The sequence below is a fragment of the Akebia trifoliata genome, chromosome 15 (assembly GCF_017979445.1).
Source record: "Akebia trifoliata isolate Shusen 1 chromosome 15, ASM1797944v1, whole genome shotgun sequence".
NCBI lineage: Eukaryota > Viridiplantae > Streptophyta > Magnoliopsida > Ranunculales > Lardizabalaceae > Akebia > Akebia trifoliata.
The window spans coordinates 6,298,105-6,305,402 of NC_141389.1; the positions used below are offsets into that span (position 1 = coordinate 6,298,105).

Genomic DNA, 7,298 nt, shown 5'->3' on the forward strand with positions numbered 1-7,298 from the left:
AACAGTTGCTTTAGAGGTTAGCCAACTAGCTAGACAAATAGTTCGTCGCATGGATCTTCTACGTGTATAAAGCTTGCATACCGCGATTCTTTCAGCCAGTTTACGTTTGTCAGCCAGTTGACGCCATCCACTCCTAAGCGTTACTGATAAACAGTTGTTTTAGAGGTTAGTCAACTAACTGGACAAATAGTTCGTTGCATGGATCTTCTACGTGTATAAAGCTCGCGTACCGCGTTTCTTTTAACCAGTTGACCTTTGTCAGCCAATTGACGTCTGTCAGCCAGTTGACGTCATCCACTCTTAAACATTACTGATAAACAGTTGTTTTAGAGATTAGCCAACTAGCTGGACAAATAGTTCATCGCATGGATCTTCTATGTGTATAAAACTTGCATACCGAGATTCTTTTAGCCAGTTGACGTTTGTCAGCCAGTTGACGTCATCCACTCCTAAGCATTACTGATAAATAGTTGTTTTAGAGGTTAGCCAACTAGCTGGACAAATAGTTCGTCGCATGGATCTTCTACGTGTATAAAGCTTGCATACCGCGTTTCTTTTAACCAGTTGACGTTTGTCAGCTAGTTGACGTCATCCCCTCCTAAGCGTTACTGATAAACAGTTACTTTAGAGGTCAGCTAACTAGCTGGACAAATGGGTCGTTGCATGGATCTTCTACATTCATAAAGCTTGCGTACCGCGTTTCTTTTAGCCAGTTGACGTTTGTCAGTCAATTGACGTGATCCACTCCTAAGCGTTACTGATAAAGAGTTGCTTTAAAGGTTAGTCAACTAGCTGGACAAATGGTTCGTCGCATGGATCTTCTACGTGCATAAATCTTGTGTCCCATAATTCTGCAAGCCAGTTGACGTTTGTTAGCCAGTTGACGTCATCCCCTCCTAAGCATTACTGATAAACAGTTGCTTTAGAGGTCAGCCAACTAGCTGGACAAATGGGTCGTCGCATGGTTCTTCTATGTGTACACCGTTTATTAAGCAATACTTTTAACAATTCAACGTTGGCCACCGCTAAGCAGACTAACAGATAAATGTTCTAAAGGTTGACTGATAAGGGTTATAAGTTCTCAATTTGTAATTCTGGTTACAATTCATAAGAAAGGAAATGCGAGGATGACAAAGTTCAAAGAAAATATATGGGAAGAATGATTAAGATCCATACGTGCCTGTGGTTTCGAAGCTATAATCGAGCTGCAATCGACCCAAAAGAATCAGATCTTTATATCAATATTATTGATAGTCTTGGATCTGTAAAAAAAAAAAAAGGAGAAGTTTCAATGTTATTTCATTCTCAAATTCTGAATCATAAAAAAGACCCAATAAGGAAAAGAGACAAAGTATGACAAAGTAATCAAAGTTGGAATTGATTCAAGAAGGTTATATATATATCCAAGACTTCTAATCATATTGTTGAACAAATCTTTTTTTTTAAAAGAAAAAGGATTTTGTTATACTTTCAGCAAAAGTCACTGCGTCATGGGTGGTCAGGCGATGTTTTCATTAAAAAAAAGAAATTAAAGGAAGAGGTTAAGAATGCACCTTTAGAATCAAGCTTCTTGTCAAATTAATTAATATTATTTGACTTGAATTGATCAATCAAACAATCTTCTTTTCCTTCGATTATGATGATTCAAACAATGAATCAAACTCATCGAGTCCTTTTTTTTAAAAGACTACAACATTTTGTGACTTTGCACTATATGCATCTAATAGGGAATAATGGGTACTTGCTCAAAGAAGGAGACAACAAAAGCCGATTAAAGCTTTCCAATCTGTAAGTTATGAACCATTATGACGGTTAAAAGAATATGAAATTTTTTGTTTTCTTTTTTTTTTTTTGATAAATAGCATTGTATTCATGTATCAAAAACAAATCGGTCGAGATGACCAATCTGGGAGAACCTTACAAGACAAAATTACTCACGAAACAGAACAACAAATCCCATCCCACCTAAACACAAAATCTTCAAGAAATAAACCCCTAAGCTCCTTAAAAACTTTTTGTTTTCTGTTTATGGCTTCATTCAAGGTTTTCAGGATGGACATAACTCCCAGATTTTAAGTGACAGTTGAACTTAACAACCTTTGGTAGGATTTGAGATTTCACTTTCTTAGTAAGGGTAACATGACTCAAAGATGGCATAGCCTTGTTCTAGTTTCCATATACAGTAAAATCAAATTGGAAAATAGAAAAATAACAAGAAAGAGACATACCTACGGCAACGATGAAGGCACGATGGTGTGGCATACTCTCTTCCTGGATAAAAAATTCTGGTTTACTGACAAAGAACAAAAAAAAAAAAAATTGAACTCAGATCTTGTTATAAGATTGCAAGGAAGCTTTGACTGTTGGATCGATCTTCAAGCATGTATAAGAGATGAAGTTGATCAACAACAACAAGAGAAATATGAAGATAAAAATGAAACGTGGTAGCAAAAGGAGTTACCTACTAATGTTTCTTCCTCCAAATCGGAGAAATAATTTTTTTTTAATGAATTGGTGTTGAAACCATGAAATCTAAGAGAGGGTTTTTATGAGTTTGTTTTTTTAATCTGTCTCTCTCTCTCTCTCTCTCTCTCTCTCTCTCTCTCTCGTTTGGTGTCTTTGAGGGATGTGAGTTTTGCTATTTTTGATTAGCAAACGAAGAGCTCATAAGCGGAAATCAAGTTCTAAATAGATGTTTGATATTAAAAATCTGGCTACGAATCCCTAACGTACAGACCGCAGCCCCTGTTTTGGGCAAAAAGAAACAAAAAAAAATTTAAGAAGAAGGAGAAGAAGAGGAGGGTACCTGAGGGCATGTAGTAACCCAAGAATTCGTTCTGTTTCTGCAAATTCCTTTAAGGATCAGCCACTAACAGCAGAAGGGTAGAAAGATGTTCGTCTAATCGGCTCGATTAGTTTGTAGAAGAAGACGCCTTTCTTGGACACGGTTGTGGGGCAGAGATGTGAAGAAGAAGAGGAGAAAAGAAGGTGGGAGAGAGATGAGACGATGGGAACCGTCGTTACTCGCCAAAGAACAAGAGAGAGAGAGAGGCAATTTTTCTTGATGAGAATGGAGAGCCTCTTACACCAACATCAGCTTGGAGAGCCGCTGAACAACTGATTGAAGTAGTCATCAAGAGGAAGTCCATGAATAAAGTCAGGGATTTGCATGGCTTTGAGATACGCCACCGTCTTCTTCATTACCTTCTCATCTGTCAAGCAACTCACCCAGATCTTGCTGCTGCCATTGATGTGGGTAGTTAGTAATAAAAGAAATTAAAAGAAAGAAGAGGAAGAGGAAAGAGGACATACCTGTTGATGTTCTTTCTTCAAAATCTGAAACGAATCGCTGAAAGTAAACCTGCTGCAGCCATCTTGGATAATTTATAAAGAAAAAATACGTGGAGTTTTGCAACTCTACGTTAGTGTTTTGGTCGAAGTGGAAGAACATAATCAAAGTCGGACTCTTTGATACGTTGGAAAGCAAGGGAAATTTTTTTTTCTTCAAGTAAATAATTTTCTAAACTTAAAATCCAATCTGTTGACGCAAACAATGGCGATCTCAACCGCAATTTCATTAAAACAGAGCCTTAAACGAGTTGAACTCTCTTTGAAATGGAGTTTTAAATGAGTTGAATTTACCATCCAAGGTAGATTTGTTTCGATTGGACTAATCGTCAATGGCAGCCACGCATTCTGTTTGTTAGAAGAAGAATCCTTCTTAAAACCGTAGTTGGTGTTTAAGACGAAATGGAAAAGCTTCCATGGCTTTTAAAAAAAGAAAAATGCTGAAATGAGTTTCATTAAAACATGGGATGTGCACATAACCATAGATGTGCTTCCTCGCGATACGAGTAAAAACCATCAACGGTTATGTATGCATGTCCACGTCATAGTTGTGAGAATTACCGTAAATTCCGTGTCACCCCAGCACTACTCAAAAAGAAAGATGCTGAAATCAGTTTCATTTGGACTTTTCATGGGCAAAGACTAGCCTTACCAACTTGTAAGATTCCTTATCTTACTAAGGTTGTTGAGTTCGCCTAGTGACATCTAGAAACACGATCTGATTGCATATCTCCAAGCCCTAAAAGAAGGTGATTGGTATCTCATGGGCAACTTAAAAAAAAAAAAAAAAAAGAGTTATCTAAACATACTCAATTTCGTAGATCCGTTGTTAGATTTGGATTAAAATCTATAGAGATTTAGTTAGAGGAGAAGTCTATTTTAAGAGATTTCTAACGAATTAGGGAAATACGTGAGCAGAAAACTTCCTGAGCACAATCAACTTCTTGGATCTCAAGGTTTAAAGGGACTCTTCATTTTTGGAGAACCTTTATTAATTCGGCCCAGAGTCCATATCAACTCAACTCGGCTGAATATTAAGGAAACCCGGTTACAAAACTTGTTATGGGAACACTTCGGATAAAGATTAAAAAAAAAAAAAGCTTGGGCATGTCTACTTAAAAAAAAAAAAATTGGTCGAGTCTGTAAATAACAAAAACCTTGATTTTTTTTTATACTCAAAGCTCCACCTTGCCACCGTGCACGGGTAAAAGAGATGAAGGAAAGACACCCATCACTTTACCACTTTTATCAACTTCAAGCCTTGGTGCTGCCATTAATATGGGTAACCCAATTCAAAAAGAGATGAGAGGCTTACGAGGGATGAAAACCTTACGATAATTTCCACAATGACTGATTATATGAGGTAGTGGTTCTCAAAATACATTGTGTTTTTTGAGGTGAGGTCAACGACTTGAAGATCAACATTAGTCCCAATCAGGACTGTTTTATAACTTTTATCAAATGTCTTCCCTTTAATTTATCCCAATCAAGACTCTACCCTTTGGTTCGGTTGATATAAAAAAAAAAATTTCAAAAAAAAAAAAAAAAAACCAAAATCTAAAATTCCACTTCAGGTTCTCTTGTGAGGTTGCTAGAGTTGTGGGTCTCCAGTTCAAGTCCAAGAAGCAAGCTCCAATATCACACATTAATGGTGTATGTAGTGGGCTTGAAATCTAACCACAGGGCCCAATGTGCAGTAAAACTAGTGGTGATATCGTAGTGCCAAAAGATTGCAAGTTGAAGTTGTGCATTGGCAACTCCTCAAAGCTTACATATTGGCAACTCGCAAAGTCTTACAAAAGAAGCCAATTTAAAAAAATAAATAAATAAATAAAAGACGAAAGCTAGGATCTTAATGTTTGACTTGGGTGGAAAATGGAAGCACAAATGAAAAGCAGTCAACCTAATCAAAGCATAATGTTCCTATCGGCGTGATCAAGGATAAATCGTCTCCAATTGCGGTTCCAACAACGTAACAATGAGTTTGAAAAAAGGTGAGAACTTGTTGTACACTACGGATCGCCATCCAACATGGAAAAATAGAAGGGTATCACAATTCTTGGTTGCTTGATCTTATTACAAGTTTTCTTAGAAGAAGCCAGACACGATCAACCCCTTCCAAATTTGGACATTGACTAAGTTTCAAAACTTGAAAAAAAAACAAAAGCACTAACAAAAAGAGGGGTCTTCAGGTTCTACTCGATTTAGAAATGGAAGTACCAACAAAAAAAAAAGGGTCGTTTGTCTTCGCCAAAGTATCCGCACTCCTTTCAACATGTTCAACTGACACATCGCCAATACCTACAATCGTCAATCCTCGCATTCCATCAAGTAAATCTTGTAAAAGAAATCGAGCCAAAAAAAAAAAAAAAAAAGTGGGGTAAGGGAAGTAGATCCCAACATTAAACCGGGGTTCAAAACACAGAAATGCCAAAGGAAAGTGCTTCTCCCCAAATAATCACTCATGTCAACATATCAAAAATGCATCATCATTAGATACGCATTCGATAACGCATCCTTGAGGGGGCATTTGTAGGTATCAAAATTTAAACGGGCCCCTGCAGCCTTGTAAATTAACCAAAAAGCCCACCAAATCAAATTTGGGCCCACAAATCTAAATCGGGTATCCGTTAATCGGGACGGGCCTAATATAGTTTGGATTTGGGTTCCGTAGATAAAACCCATAATCCAACAAATCCAAGTGATCCACATATTAAATATTGGGTCTCAAATCAAGTAAATGAGTTTGGCCTAATAATGATCCATAGAATCCTTAAAATTGGATTTGGACAAATTTAGCCTCTTAAACAAATCAATTAAACCTCTTTAAATTGGGGGTATAATTGGAAAGCTAAATTACCTTTAAGTCTATAAATACAAGAGCCTCTCTCATTGAGAGGGGACCGGGATCACTTTATCTCAAAAGATAAAAGCTCTCCCTCTAGAGAAGAAGAAGCTCTCAAGCCCTCCTCCAGAGACAAAGCAAGGTTCTTCAGAGATCCGGACTCCGACTATAGAGAAGATCAAGCATAAAGCCCTTCTCCGAAAGCCAAGAAAACATTTTCAGCCGATAAAGCGCGAAGCCCAGAGAGAAGAAAATCTACAGAAGCCTCTACAGAAGATTAAACACAAAGCAAAGCCACCATCAAAGCATCATTTTCAGCCAATAAAGCGTGAAGCACGGAGAGAAGAAAAGCTACATACGTCATCATCACTATTTTGTATTTGACTGTTAATTAGAGGAAACACTGAGATCTGTATCCTTTTTCATCGAAATCAATAAAATCATTTACGATCTTATTTCACGAATCTCGAGGTAGATCCGTAGAAATTTATTGTCGACAATTACAATGGAACCAAACCTCTTCGTGGTTGAAAATATTGATTTTTTCTACTTGGTAACATTACTTTGGATGGTTTTCATTTGCTTCAATAGGTGGCATTTTCGACCAAAGGAGTAGCAACCTCACATATTCGTAATTACCCAAAATTGTGTTTGGTAATCAAGGTTGTGCTTAAAAACGTGTTTGTTGATTTAGGTTAGAATTTTTTTCTTTAGATTTTGGAGGTTTATGAGTGTTTGGTGGTTGGGAATTTGTAGTTGAGAGTTTAGAGATTTTGGTTTTACTTAATAAAATAGATTGCTGATTTGGTATCAGAGATTTGGGTTTTGCTTAGTAAAATAGATTGCTGATTTGGGAATTTATAGTTTAGAAGAATGTATTCTTTCCATTCAAATTTCTTCAATTAGAAGTGGAGATGACTTATAAGACTCTCATTGCTCTTACGTATAATGCTAACATAAAATGGTAATCTTCTTCTAGATAAGGTGATCAGTGACAACAATTTTGCCCAAGACTACAACCCACATGAAGATAACAACTTTAGATGGAACCTCAATTTTCCAAATAAGTTTGGATGGAAAGGAGATATTGCCCCTAAATTGTATC

At 36.9% G+C, this 7,298-nt stretch overlaps 1 long non-coding RNA gene across 2 annotated transcripts; it reads right to left on the minus strand.

Moving 5' to 3' along the window:
* Window positions 1-766: 766 nt before the first annotated feature.
* LOC147384116 (uncharacterized) lies at window positions 767-3,490 on the minus strand. Of its 2 annotated transcripts, XR_015172865.1 has the most exons (4): window positions 3,313-3,490; window positions 2,807-3,238; window positions 2,229-2,293; window positions 772-1,262 (listed from the first exon to the last, which is right to left on the minus strand). It is a non-coding gene; the product is annotated as an uncharacterized LOC147384116 (long non-coding RNA). The 2 variants fall into 2 exon arrangements; XR_015172864.1 differs by having other exon boundaries at window positions 767-1,262; window positions 2,807-3,476.
* Window positions 3,491-7,298: the final 3,808 nt, after the last annotated feature.